Raw genomic sequence first — 13,774 nt, forward strand, 5'->3', positions numbered from 1 at the left:
GTTCTGTTGGAAACTGGTCTCCATTGAATCACAAACAACATTCAGAGATAGATTTCTTTTAAAAGAGGAAATTTATGAAGTCGGCGCAGGTCAAGGCTGCATCATCGGCACGACCACATCCATCCGGAGACGAGCCTCCATCACCAGGATCAAAAAGACTGAACTGCTTCACCAACGTTTGGCCGACTTGTTGCTTCAGACTCCATCCTACTTTTATTTTAAGGTGTTTTCTTATTTTCTTCGTTGTTTTTCATCTTAAAAACCCTATAATTAACTTGAGTAAAATTTTACTGATGGTTTGACTGCTTCAAAAGTTTTCACGCTGATATAATATTAGAACATCCTAGAACATTTTTGCAGCTTTTTACTTCCCAGTTTGTTTACGCATCCATTTTTTATTATTTTTATTTATTTATTTTTGTCACAGGCCAAATATTGCAGAATAGATGGAGAAGAACCGCTCCATTCATGGTTTTGTGGCAATTAAAAAAAAGCACTTTTTTTTTGTGTTCAAGTGATCTCCAAAAACACAACAAACACACATTTCCAATAGTGCCCAGTCTTTCTTTGACAAACAGATAAAGACAGACCATTAGAAACCTTGACATTTACTACCTTCTTTCACACAACAAACTGTGACGGCTCTTTCACAGAATGAGAAAGGAGATGCTTTTTGTCTCGCTGAAACATTAGGGCTCAGATTTGCCGCCGACATCTGTCTCGTCAAAGTCGACTCCGCTGCAAATTCAACGAATTTATCATTTCATTTTTTACTCGCGGGTGACAGTTATGCACTTATATCTCCTGTTTTCTGTCTTAAAAAGCCCCTCTGACTCCTCTCTTTGTCTTCTATCGCAGATGTGAGGAAAATATGACCTGGGGTCTTCTCCCCCCGCCTCCCCAGCTAATAGAAGACTTTATGCCAGAGAGAAATCATGGAGGCTGCTGTCGCCGAGCCGGAGGGTAAACATGCAAACCTTGATTAGCCTGTGTAATGCTTCTTTGCCCCCCCAGGAGAAGCACTAATTCTGCCACCTCACGCTATAGATTTCTTAACATAGACTTTCGTATGCCTTTATTTTATTTGTTTTTCCATTTGAAGAATTGCTGTTCCAAAAGTCTGCAGGAGGAAAATAGTGGGGGGTGGCGGGGTGGGGGGTGTCAAAATGAAAAAATACGAGGTTGAATGTAACTGTGATGGAATTCTTATCTGGTTCAATGTCACGAGGAAGTTTACAGTGTTCATAATATACTGTCAGATAGATAACACAATATGATTTCAAAAAGGGCTTCAAATGCACTCCAGTGGCGCCGCATTGATTCACAGTCGCCGTGATTGAAAGTTGCTGGTGAGAATATATACAGCATCCAGCCGGTTCCCCACGGCAACAGAGAGCATAAAATATACCTTTACTTATTAGAGAGTAAACACAATATCCACAGAGCTGCTAAGCTGTCCAGATAAAGGGGCGTTATGGATGTGTGTGCCGACGCCACGCCTCACGTATGATCTGAATACGTGTTTGTAATGTTGCTTTGTGAACCTTTACAAAGGCCTGCATCCATCCGTACATCCATCCATCCATCCATCCATCCATCCATCCACAAGGAAAATGATGCTTAGAAGTAAATCTACAATAAAATTTTGTCACTTTAATTCGACAGAAGAAAAAATTATGAACAAAATATCAAGAATTTTACGTCATATGGATTCCAATATCACCGACAGGCCTCCAAAACCACGAGCACTCTTCCTCTGTCTAGGCTTGAACGCGTCAGTCTTCTCTCATCCAATCACAATCTGCCAGATTCTCCTCTTAGCCAATCATTGTCAAGTTGTCAAACATTAAATATGCTGTCATTTCAGTACAGCAAAATTCACCTCAAGTATCAAAAGTAGTTCACAACTGTTATTATACAGGTAGTCCTCAACATACAAGCGTAATTGGTTCAAAGGCTGTTCATAAACTGAATTGTTTGTAAGTTGTTATTTTGTTAAATTTTAATCACCATTTGAAATCTGTTGTCTTAGTCTAATATTTGCTGAGTTATTTTGATATGATTTTAAATCCTAATCTATGGGATGTTAATATCACTCTGCTCGAGGTTTGCAGCGGCGAGAGGAGCTGCATTAGTCGGATATGGCGGCACTCGGTTGTTCATATCTACGAATGTTCATAAGTTAAATGTTCATATCTTGAGGACTATCTGTACTTATATGTATATTAATTATATTATACTTGTTTTAATACTTCATTCATGAATATGATGCATTTTACTGCAAGATCATCATGTCAAACTTTTTATTTTCTCTTCCCAGCAAATCTGAGACGTGTCACGTTAATGTAGAATTCAACACATACGTGTTGCTATGGACACAACTGAGAACATCCCATCCGGACGCCACAGCGACATACATGTGCACGCATGCATGTATCTGCTTGGCACATGCTAATGAGGCTATAGCTGCTCCGCCATGAAACTGGGATGGGAATATGACACGAGGTGTGAATTGAACAAGCAGAGATTTCTATGCATACACGTCTCCACCGCCCATCCCTGGTGCACACGCTCACACATGCACGCTCACACGTATGTACTGTGGCACGCGGTAGCATGAACGACATTAGCATGAGGTGAAAGTCTGATCAAAGCTGATCATTCTGTTCTATTTTCTGTTCCGTGTTTCCTCTGTGAAGAGATGACAGTCATTCCCTCCCCAGCAGTGACGTCCTAAAGACGCTCTGAGACGACACGACAGACCGTCTGCTGCTGTTGAACCCCCGCCGCCCCGATGGACGACCTCGCTGACCCCGAGCGAGACTGGTAGGACTTTTCATTTTGTGTGTGTGTGTGTGTGTGTGTGTGTGTGTGTGTGTCTGTGTGTGTGTGTCCTGTTGGTTTGTTCAATTGATCGTCTGTTTGCAGGAAGATGGAAAAAAAAAAGAACATTTGCGAGAATAGAAACCTTTTTTTCAACATTCACCTCAATCACATCAATTGTTTCCAAGGGGAGGAGCTTAAGACAGGAAGTGACGGTTGTAGTGGAGAATAACAGCAACATTAAACAAGACCCAATGCAGTCACAGACTGAATTGGGTCTGTAGTACGCAATCTGGCGGTATCTGTAGACTGACATCCATGAGGTTTTTCTGGAGATCCAGGTAATCTGGAGTCAAATTTTTGGAACATATTCCCAATTAATTGGATTTTTGTTGCAGATGCAGTTGTGATTTGGGATTTAATGAAAGTTATTCTAGTTAGAAGCTGTTTCAAACATCTGCACATCTCTTTCTTGATAAGAATGGTCCTCATGAAGGGAAAAATACCCGTCTTCATTAATTATGACTTAATAATACCCTAACTTGGCCTGGATGGTGTAAGGTTGTGATTGACAGGTAGTCTTACAGCATTGGAAAGCCGTTTTGAATGTACACAGGCCTCTCAGTTCAATGTTAGCCTCTAATTGGCAATTTATCACCTTCTCAATAGTCCAGATTGCCTGGTTTGTGTCTGTGGATGTGTTTTTTCAGGCCTGTTTTTCAGCATCTAGATTAATTTCTTAAAAGCTTGCGTTACAAAATTGTCAGGCTTGCAAGTAAAGGGATGTGATTTAACAGGGAAAGTGCTCATCTTGGAAGTATTATGAAAGAGTGTCAAGTAAGAGAGAGAGAGAGAGAGAGAGAGAGAGAGAGAGAGAGAGAGGCCGGAAGCATTAAAGTGAAAGTGAAATAAATTTGCTTAGCAGGTACTTCAGCTGAAGTCGCCTCCACTGAAAGAGCAGATCAGTCTTGCTGCTTCTGCTCTGCCATTTCATCTAAATCCCCTCTCTCATTTTTTTTTCATGAGCTTAGGAATCTTTCATTCACAGGCCGTTCATTTTTACACACTCACCATTAATAGATGCTATAAATAAGTCTGCTGATTTTGTAAAGCCGGTGTAATAACAATAGCTCTGGGGCATTAATCGTTAGACATCAACGCCGTCAGGACAAACAATCAAGTTTGGGTTTTTCTTTTTTTTCAACTGAATGAGATCTAAGTCAAAGGAACAAATATCTAGAACATCAAAGTTTATTAATATCTTAATTAATAAATAGATAAAATGATGTGTCAGAATTACAATGTTAGAAAGTTTTACACTCTTCAGAAGTTTGTGATCACTCTGATGGTGGTGGCGGCCTACAAACCTGGAGAAACATTGTCTTCTGATCATCTGACCACTCCTGTCCCTTAATTTCCTCCACGTCGGACTTTGTTTTGAGAACTTTCCTGAGGAAATGTTCATATTTCAATTACCGGACTTCATGCAAAAACCTGTAAACAGACTTTGATGCGTGAAATCATCGGCATAGACATTAATGCTGATGAACGACGAGCGCATTTATATGATATGTTTACTGGGAATATGGTATCAGGTTTGCTTAGCTCTTTGATGAGGAAAAATAACTTCTACATGTGGCTGATTTTTATTTCAGAATCAGTCAAATTCAGGTTATTCTGTTTTCAGTGTATATGATATGCCTGAGCCGGAGATGCTAATGAGCTATTGTTGGTGATTCTCTGGAGATGCTGTAAATGTAAATCCCTAGGAGTGGCAGAGATACCTTATTTATGGATAGAATAAATCATTTCAATCAGAAAAGACAGGTGAATAAAGTAAAGGCAGTTGTTTGCTACAGCAGATGATGTGCTGTAATTAGTCTGTCACTTCCACTTTTCAGGGAGATGGTGATTGAAGACTATCTGTCCAGAACGACAACAAGATAGATCAAAATATATGGAATCCAGGCACTGGTGGTGGCGGCGGCTGATGACTCTGCTTGGAATAATAAAGGTAATGAAAAAGAAAGAGGTGAATATGTGGTGATGGTGGGTTGAAGATCAGAAAGAGAATCTGATCTGACGTGTTATCGATTGTTTCGCTTTGAAATGTAAAGGTAATGGATACTCCTCACTCGTTTGGGTGCGTTACAAAATATTTTTCCAGCTCCTAAATGACTTTAATCGGTGGAGAAACTTTATAATGTGTGCAGTAATTAAAAGGAAAGGGGAGGAGGGGGTGTCAAAGCGGTGGAGGAGGTACGCTTCAGTATCCCCACTAAATTCCATGTAATGGTGAGGTGAGTCACTCGCTTTAATTAGTTTAGTCTTTCTTCTCCCTCTCTATTGTAAAGTCATTAATTTCGACGTGAACATTTTTCTCTCATTTGAATCCGTAAATAATGAAAGTGGAGTGACAGTTTTGGGTGGGGGGGGGGGTGAGCTAGTCACAACTTTTTAAAGCAGCGGGAAGGGAGCAATTAACAAGATCTGACAACCCAGAGGGACGCACAGGCGCACACTCAGGTGTGTATAACACACACTTCCAGTTCCTGTTTACAATCTTCATCCTGGCGTAATATTCGACAAAACGGCGATGCAGGACGCTGCATAAGATAACAGTGTTTTCTGGACTATAAGGCTCACCTTCAATGAATGGGTTATTTTAAAACTTTTTTCCATATATAAGGCCCACTGGATTATAAAGCACACCTGGATTATAACGCACACTAGATTATCGGGTGCTGTTGGGGGTTTTTTTTGAGGATATTAAAAGCTTTTAGATGTGCCTTATAGTGCGGAAAATACTGTAATTGAAATCGTGCTGACGGGTCATTTTGCACTCGCCTTGATTCTCAGGAACGTCTTGTTTCAGATTTCGTGTCGAGGTAGAGATGTTGTCCACCTCCTCAGAGGAACAGGTGCATCATGGGAGCGCTGATTGTTCGGATGCTGCCGTCCTTCGCTAATTCAGCACTGATAATTAATTGTAGTGAAAATCACTCATCAGGGGGATGAACCATTAGAGATTCAGGTAAACAAACCTTTATCTATTATGGGTGAGCTGCTGATTAGGATTGATGGTAAAAGGTTGATTTTTTTATTTATTTATTTTAGTTTAAAAAAAAAAAGAAAAGAAAAAATAATTGGTAAAACGTTTTTCATGCGAGATTTTTAATGGAAAGCCTCTATCTGCCCGAGGGCTGGAATCTGGATGAGCCCTTGAGATTTAATTACATTAATATAAATCTTATTTTTCTCTTTATTTGGCGAATGGCTGCATGATTGTGTTTTGTGATTGTGTTTAGATTAGCCGCTCGTAATTCATTGTCTGCATATCGATGGGTTCAGGGGGTACGACATGCAGCATGCACCGCGTCTTTTAGGGGTTTCTTTTTTTTTTTTTATGGTTTGCATTATTTCATTGAAGTTCATTCATTGCAGAAGCGCTGCTCTTTACTTTCAGCTGATTAGCTTTAAATATTGCAGGGAGTAATGTAACAAGAAGAAATGAAGAGCTGCAGGCGGCTCACTTTCATGTCGGCAAAAGAACTTCATTACTCGAGCCGTGATGAAATCACAGACGTAACTATAATACTGACTCATTCCTGCGTTGAAATTAAAATATTTGATAAAATATACGATGGCGGAACGACGGCGGTGTCCAACATTATCACTCTCACCTGACGTCAGAACTTGACCTTATAAACCTGGGGGGGTCAAACTCATTTTCACTGAAGGCCACATCAGCCCTGGCTTGATTACTGCATTGTGGGAAATGTAGTTTTGGTCAAAGCACACTTTCGACCTATGTATTTTTAGACCTTTTATGCTCTTGTGGGCCACATAAAATGATGTGGCGGGCCACATTTGGCCCCCGGGCCTTGAGTTTGAAACTCCTACATCTTACAGAGGGCACTTCCTGTGTCCCAATACTTTTGTCTACCTGTTGTGTACACGTTCCATTTTGGCGTTCTCTCCTCTCAAGGTCGCCGCTGCGCTGCCCGGGTCCGTCCACATTCATTATTCATTAGGGACTAACTATTATGTGTAGAACTGTGAGTGAGATTATTGCTTATTACATGCAAATGTGAAACCAGTGGTAAAATCCAGCCGTTCTGCTCCGCAGCCCACCCATGACTGGCAATTATAGCATGAAGTGTAATTTTTTTGCAGCCTTTTTTCTGTCTTTTGTGTCGCATGCATTCATTTCAAGTAATGAAGTGTGGTAATACTTAACTTGGTGCTATGATGTGCAGCCAGAATCTTCTTAAAAACAAGAAGAAATTTAAAAAAAAAAAGAAATCCCTTTTCCAACAACATTGCTTGTCATTCTCCTCCTACTCCCTCAAGTCACTGTCGTAAATTAATTCATCCTCTTTAGTCTCAGTATAATATATGTTGGAGAAAAATAAATATTCCAGCATCTGGAGCTGACACACCTCATGCAAAGTGTGTCACCAGGAAAGAAAGAGGGCAAAAAGAAAGTTGGGTAAGTGACGGATGGGCGGCAGAGCCAGAGGGAGGAAAAATGGAGGTGTAGATGGAGACTGTCTGATTGGAAAATGGATTGGTGACAAAAACGCCACAGCTTGGAGCTAAGATTAGTATTCCATCTGTCTTGAATGAAATATTCAAATATACGCTGGCAAGAAGAGGCAGATTAAAAAAAAAAAGGATGGATGTGAAGAATGTGTGCAACAATGGCAGGCTGTTTAACGCCCAGCAGGGTCAGACTGTTTCATGTATTTGGCGCCGCGTCGGAGGCTCATGTGTTGCCGAGGCGCGCGAGGCGTCGCACTTCTGCAGCGGCGGATGGGAGCCAATCGATATAAAGGCAGTGTGTGTAAATCTATCAGAATCGCTCTTGTACTTTATATTTATGGGGCTTTTACCCCCCAAAAACAGGCCTGTGTGTAAAAAAATATAAAAAACAATTGGTAAAACAATTAAATTCAACCTGCGTTGGACTGTTAGCATGATAGATTTATGTGTCTTATCAAACTTTAGAGGTTTATTATACCGTGAGGAAGGATTTTACAACTCTGGAAATCCATCATGGTCATCATTTTACCCTCTTTTAGGATAAATGCCAGGTAAATAGGGAAAATATTATGCTGTTCACGCACCAACCTGGACTCAGAACATCATAAAATTTGCCACAGTCGTCTCCCTGTAAACTCGCCGACTAACGGGAATATAAATAATGATGGCGACCCCAACATTTCTCAATTATCTGATATATATCCTTGCAATATCTCACTTCGGTATCTCAATATTATGTAACATAATAATACGTGCGATCATTTTAGTTTTGTTTTATACTCTATTTTATGTTTAGGAAGCCTTTGATATGGTGAAACTTAATGAAATACACTAGTTATGGTTATTAAATGAATGCCATATTCATTTTTTCTGATGTTGTTGATGAAGCCGTCCAAAGCCCTTATCCGTGTTTCCCCGCACCACACTACTGGCGGAGGTACTTAATGATTTTTTAGTTTCTCTAAACGCTGCGTATCCAGATGAGCCGCCTGAACTTGCTGCCAAAAATCTATTATAGCTCTCATTAATAATTTTCACTGCAGCCCTTCAAAATTCTTGAAGTGGAAGAAAAGAGGGGAAAAAGTGCAGGAAAAAAGCCAACGAAACTAATAAAAGTGCTGAATCAAACAAGAGAGATATGATCACATGACTTGGGCAAATTTGCATTTGCATGCCTTAAAGTCATTTGGGAGTGACCTTCTGGGGAGTGCCAAACAAACAAGACGGGCCAAAATGTCAGCGAGGCTGACATCAAGTAGGAAATTCAGCGTGGCCGATCCGACCTAATCCCGTTGAATGGGATTCAATGGAGGCTCCATTACGAAGCAATTAGAAAGAGACGCGGTGGCGCCGTTCCAGCCGGATGGCGCCGCGTGGGGAGAACGTGTGGTGATATATTAACTGTCACGGCATCATTGTGGCTTTAATATGACTTTTGCATGTGGTTGATTATTGTAAAGATTATAATCTGAAGGAAAACAGGCTCAAAAGGTTCTCCGATGGCGTTAAAAAGAAAAGCGAGAGCCGTTTAAAGGCGGGTCATGTGATCAACTATAAAACCATGTGACCAGGTTGTTTCCAAGGAAGAGGTTCGGACAGCAGTGGAGAAATTAAACGTGTTAACGCAGAAGTTTTCTATCCATATAGATCACTATTTCAGTGGTAGAGATTTTATTCAGTTCTCTGGGCGATGACATCATTGTGTAGCGATCCCATGATGCTCGGAGCCTGGATGTACCTGGATGAACTCCTGTGTGTATTTTTATTTGCTCTGAAGGCTGAGGGAACGAGGCTAAAACAGCGAAACACACATTCTGTTTACCACATAAATCAAACGGAACACACAAATATACGTATATTCCTTCTACGCTGATGATGGAACTTGTTACCTAACAGATGGATGTACTCTATACTTTATCATTTTTACACTTTGATTGTATTTATTTATTGATTTGTCCTTCCTGCAGCTTCGCCCATGTGACTTTTAGCTCTGATTATGTGCTCCGTTCTTGTGTTGCTTTAAAATGATTGCTCCATCTTTATTTTCAAGCTAAGGCTCTGCTGCTAGTTGAGGATTAAACATATTTCAGTCCTTATTCTTTTATTTTTTTGCAGATACAGAAATCTTATCCTAGTTGTGTTGAACTGGCCTCGTCTCTCCGACCTCAGATGTTCTCGACTTTGTTTTCCATTAGCAAACTTAATCCAACTAGCAGACGCTGGCGCTAATGGTTGTGCAGCATCGTGCGCCGCATGAGGCACTCTGTGTGTCGACATAGAAATTGTTCATTAACGGCAATTAATTAACGCTTTTTAGAGGTTCGTTTGAATTTGCGCGTTTTAGTTAGTTGTTTCAAAAGTCTAACTTCTTGTTGTGTATTGTTTGTTTGGGAAAGAGTGATTTTTTTTTTTCCCCATCATGCTCAGTAAAAGCAATTAAACCAATCTGCAGCGATGGACCAAACGTGTTGCTGAGTTTTAGCAAGGTGAACAATTATCATTTAGAGATGAATAAATTACAAGAATGTAATTAACAGCTCATACTGAGTAGATGCCAGGCAGAATTCTGGCGTTTCAGGGGTGGAGATTTAGTCACGGCTCAGGTGGTTTGAGGGACCGTCGTTTTTATTGGCCGAGACAACCGTGAGGCGTGCGGGGGAAGTGGGCGGAGCTCGGATGGGAGCTGTTTGGTATCAACCTGCCAGCTCCCGAAATAGTCCAGACAGCAATCACTCGCGTTTGTGTCCCGACCAAAGTGAGATAAAACAGCGCCGGAGTCGACTCCTGGGAGGGGGGGGGCAGGAAAGGAGACCTCCATTACATTTTGTATTTCCTGTGAGACGCAGGAAGTTTCAGATAACATTTTATCCATTATTTGTTTGGTTTCCTCGCACTTTTATGTTGACATTTGTCTTCCTCGCAAGGTCGCACCTACAGTATATACTTGACCAAAAAACGAGAAAAGCCTCCATAAAGAACAATAAAAAGAAGTCAGGACTCTTCATTCAAGGACTCTTCAAGTTTTTCTGGTCTGAATTTGTCTAATTAAGGCAGCTTTTCAACAGTTCTTGGGTACAAAGAGAAGAATATGTGTAATTATTCAACAACTTTGGAGTTATGAAGTAATTTATCCTCGAGGAGTTGCTAAATTTAGCAAATTGTGAATTTTATACTAGTCTTAAGGAAAAACGCTTCACCAAATGTCACCTAATTGCTTCGATTTTGCGACTTTGCTGAAGCAAAACTGAACATTTTTGAGTGTTTGGTGTAAACAAGACTTCACGAGCGGATTCATTCAGCATGTTTGTATGAATATTTCACCAAAATGCACAAAAACTGCTGACTAAATACCCAAATCCTGCAGAGCTGAAACCGTCTGAGACTGGATCCAACATGTAGATTTTTCCTTTATTGATTTGCCGCATTGACTGAGAAAGTTTAAGTCTTTTCATGGAAAGAGTTCAGAGGGGTACTTTGTCCTTGGAGAGAATGCAATATGCAATACAAAGAAGGTGCGAACAAGACTAGAGATGAAAAAAATGTCCCAAAAGTATCTCAACGGTCCCCCCCAAACCCAAGGGAGCAGTCTTCATTGCTTATGATCATAAATTCAGATGTGCAGCGTATAGTAGGTCTGTGCCTGGAGCTTCCAGATGATTCTTATATCTCCCTCCTCTCCTCATTCTATTTCCTGTAGACTTTACCTGTTGGAGGAGGCAAAATATGTCCTACATATCAGGAGCGGAGAAGGGCGGGGGTGGGGGGCGCCACTAGGAGGCCGAGTCACCGCCAGCTCCAAAAGGATGTTGATCACTTGTGTCTTATCGCAGGCAAAGCCAGGCCACCCCTTGTGAATTAAAGGAGAAATAGTATCTTTTACCCTCATTTTTCACCAGCAGATGCTCAGTTGCTCCCTTCTCTTCCAGCTCCTGTGCCAGAGAGATAATCCAGGGCCCATTCTTACCAACAAAATCCATCTTTCTAAGGGTGCAGGACCGCTAGTCCTTGGATTGTCTGAGGTCATTGGTGGCCAAACAAAACTGAGTTGTTTGGTGCCAGATTTAGAGAAGTCCAGCAAGGGCTGCACTGTGGGGTCTTAGAACTCATGGCTTTGAATATTGGGGTGCAGAGGGCATCTTATCTTCGTTTGTGCCTTCATGTGAGATCATATGAAAGAAGTTTCAGTGCTTATATAATGTGAGACTTGTACAGCTCTATATGTCTGAGAGCCCCAAATGACTCGGAAAGTGTGAATATATAAGAAACTAGAAATAAAAGCAAGGAAGGCCTGCAAGACCAGACGTTGGGACAAATGTTGCCCTGAGGTCTTTGTCGCTTGAAGGAAATTACTGTGAAAGAAAAAGACGCGTGTATTCTTAGAAATATGTTATATTGCGTCTATACGTTCTCTTAATTACCACCAGAGGATGTCACGGTCCTGAGGACGAGATGTAGTTTCTGTCTGACGGATCAATAACACTCCGTCCAGCCTGACGTCTAATTGAATCGGTTGATTCTTATCGTCTGAGGAGAGGCTTTAACTGTTTGTTCAGTTTCAGATTAAAGAAACGTAGATAAAGGTAAATAAAAATTCAGTCATGGGAGTTCAGAAACAAATTAGGAAGTCGTTTTTTATGCAAAAATACGTAAATAATTAAGGCCAGACGTGTCAGTTTTTATTATTCTCACCATTATCAGCTCTAGACTCACTTCTCTTGCACATCTGACCTGTTAAAACAGTCGGACAGGACTTTTATTTATCTGTTGTTGATGCAGAGCACAAAGGTTTGTTTGTGAATGATATATAGCAAACGGTAGGATTGCTGGATATTGCTGCGACTAGCTAAGCCTCGTCCTTGCCTTCTCCTCTGACAGCAAATAAAAAAAAGTCAGACATCCTAGAATCGTGGATATCAGCACCTACCTGTATATGAGGCAGACGAAAAACTGCCAGGATGGTGTGGGCGAAGAGAAGTAAATAAAAAAGCTCCAGAAAGAAGATTTCTTTAAAGATTTTATGTGTTTCAGAGAGGTGACACACTTTCTTTGTGAGGGGAGTATTGGTGAGACTTGACACGAGTTTAAAAGATTTATGAAACACACATAAATTCCACTGCATGTTCCTGAATGCTTATACTTCTGCGCCGAGTTGGTGGAGAAAAACCTCGTTTTCGTCGCTCCGCGTTCAAACGAGAAAAAAAACCCAAAACACGTACAAGTGCAGCTGCTCAGACATGCAGGTACACAGTGTGAAGATCACGTGTGTCTGCGTGTGTGTTGCCTCTTCCCTGTGCTTTGGCTTCAGATGACAGTGTCAAGGCTACTAATTGGAACGCGGCCCGTGCATGCTGAATGGCATATGTGTGGCTCTAATGACCCTCGTGTTGCAGGACAGGAGGGGAAGAGGCGACCCCGTCTGACATGTAAATGGACCAGACGTCCTCCTCTCTGCAGCGCTTTGATCCAACATTTTGTCGTCCAAATGCTGCAGCGGCTACACGACTTTGAGGATGTGTATCATCGCCGTGGGTAACAGAAAGTCAAATATTTTGGCCTCAGTATTTTCACATTCTGTAGTTTATGGTATAAACTATTTACTGTGAGAAATTTTAGGTGAGAAAAGTGATTTTTTTTTTTGGGGGGGGGGGGTTCATGTGCAAAAAGTCACTTCTGATGTCGCTGCAGTTACATGCTGGCTCCAGCAGGGGGAGCAAGGAGCTGATGAGCAATGTACACCTGCTTCCTCCGCCTGAGAAAAGGGGCGTGTCCAGGACTCAATCCAGTTCTTCCTTTTTCTAGGTGCGCTTCAGAGATTATGTTCACGTTTCTGTTGGATTAATGTGTTCATGTTCATTCCATGACTGCATCTTTCATGTTTGTGTGTTTTTACGCTATATGCTTAGCTACCTATGTTGCTAACTATTTTTCAACTAACTAGTTTTTGAACTAACTAGGTTTAAAAAATTAACTATGTTTTGAAATAACTAACTAGGTTTTTCTAACCAGTTTATTTATTTTTTATATTGTCTATGTTTACACTGTTTACATTTACACCGTATGTTTTACACCTATTCTGCTTTATATGCTTTCAATTGCTTCTTTGGGACCAATTACGTTTTTTGAATTGAATTTGTATTGAATGACCTGCCAATTGGCATTCTTAGCTAACCATTTGCTAATGCTACTCGTACTATAGGTGATGGTGATAGGGAGGAGCGTGAAAAATTAGTGTCCTGTTTTGTCACGATTGTTATATACTTTCTTTCCAGGGTGTCTGAGTCATTTTTTTAATCATTGTACATTCTGCATTCTACCCCACCTCAGGAATTCCTCCATAAAAAGAAAAAGATATTCGATGTGAGCGCTGGAATTCTGCAATGCCAGTTCCTGCTGTGTTATATTCATG

General features: G+C 40.9%; 1 long non-coding RNA gene across 1 annotated transcript; it reads left to right on the top strand.

Moving 5' to 3' along the window:
• Nucleotides 1–463: 463 nt before the first annotated feature.
• On the top strand, nt 464–13,129 carry LOC137590796 (uncharacterized). The gene is made up of 6 exons (XR_011034492.1): nt 464–963; nt 2,321–2,592; nt 2,700–2,826; nt 4,725–4,837; nt 12,759–12,897; nt 13,054–13,129. It is a non-coding gene; the product is annotated as an uncharacterized lncRNA (long non-coding RNA).
• Nucleotides 13,130–13,774: the final 645 nt, after the last annotated feature.

This window comes from Antennarius striatus, chromosome 23, assembly GCF_040054535.1.
Source record: "Antennarius striatus isolate MH-2024 chromosome 23, ASM4005453v1, whole genome shotgun sequence".
Classification (NCBI taxonomy): Eukaryota; Metazoa; Chordata; class Actinopteri; order Lophiiformes; family Antennariidae; genus Antennarius; species Antennarius striatus.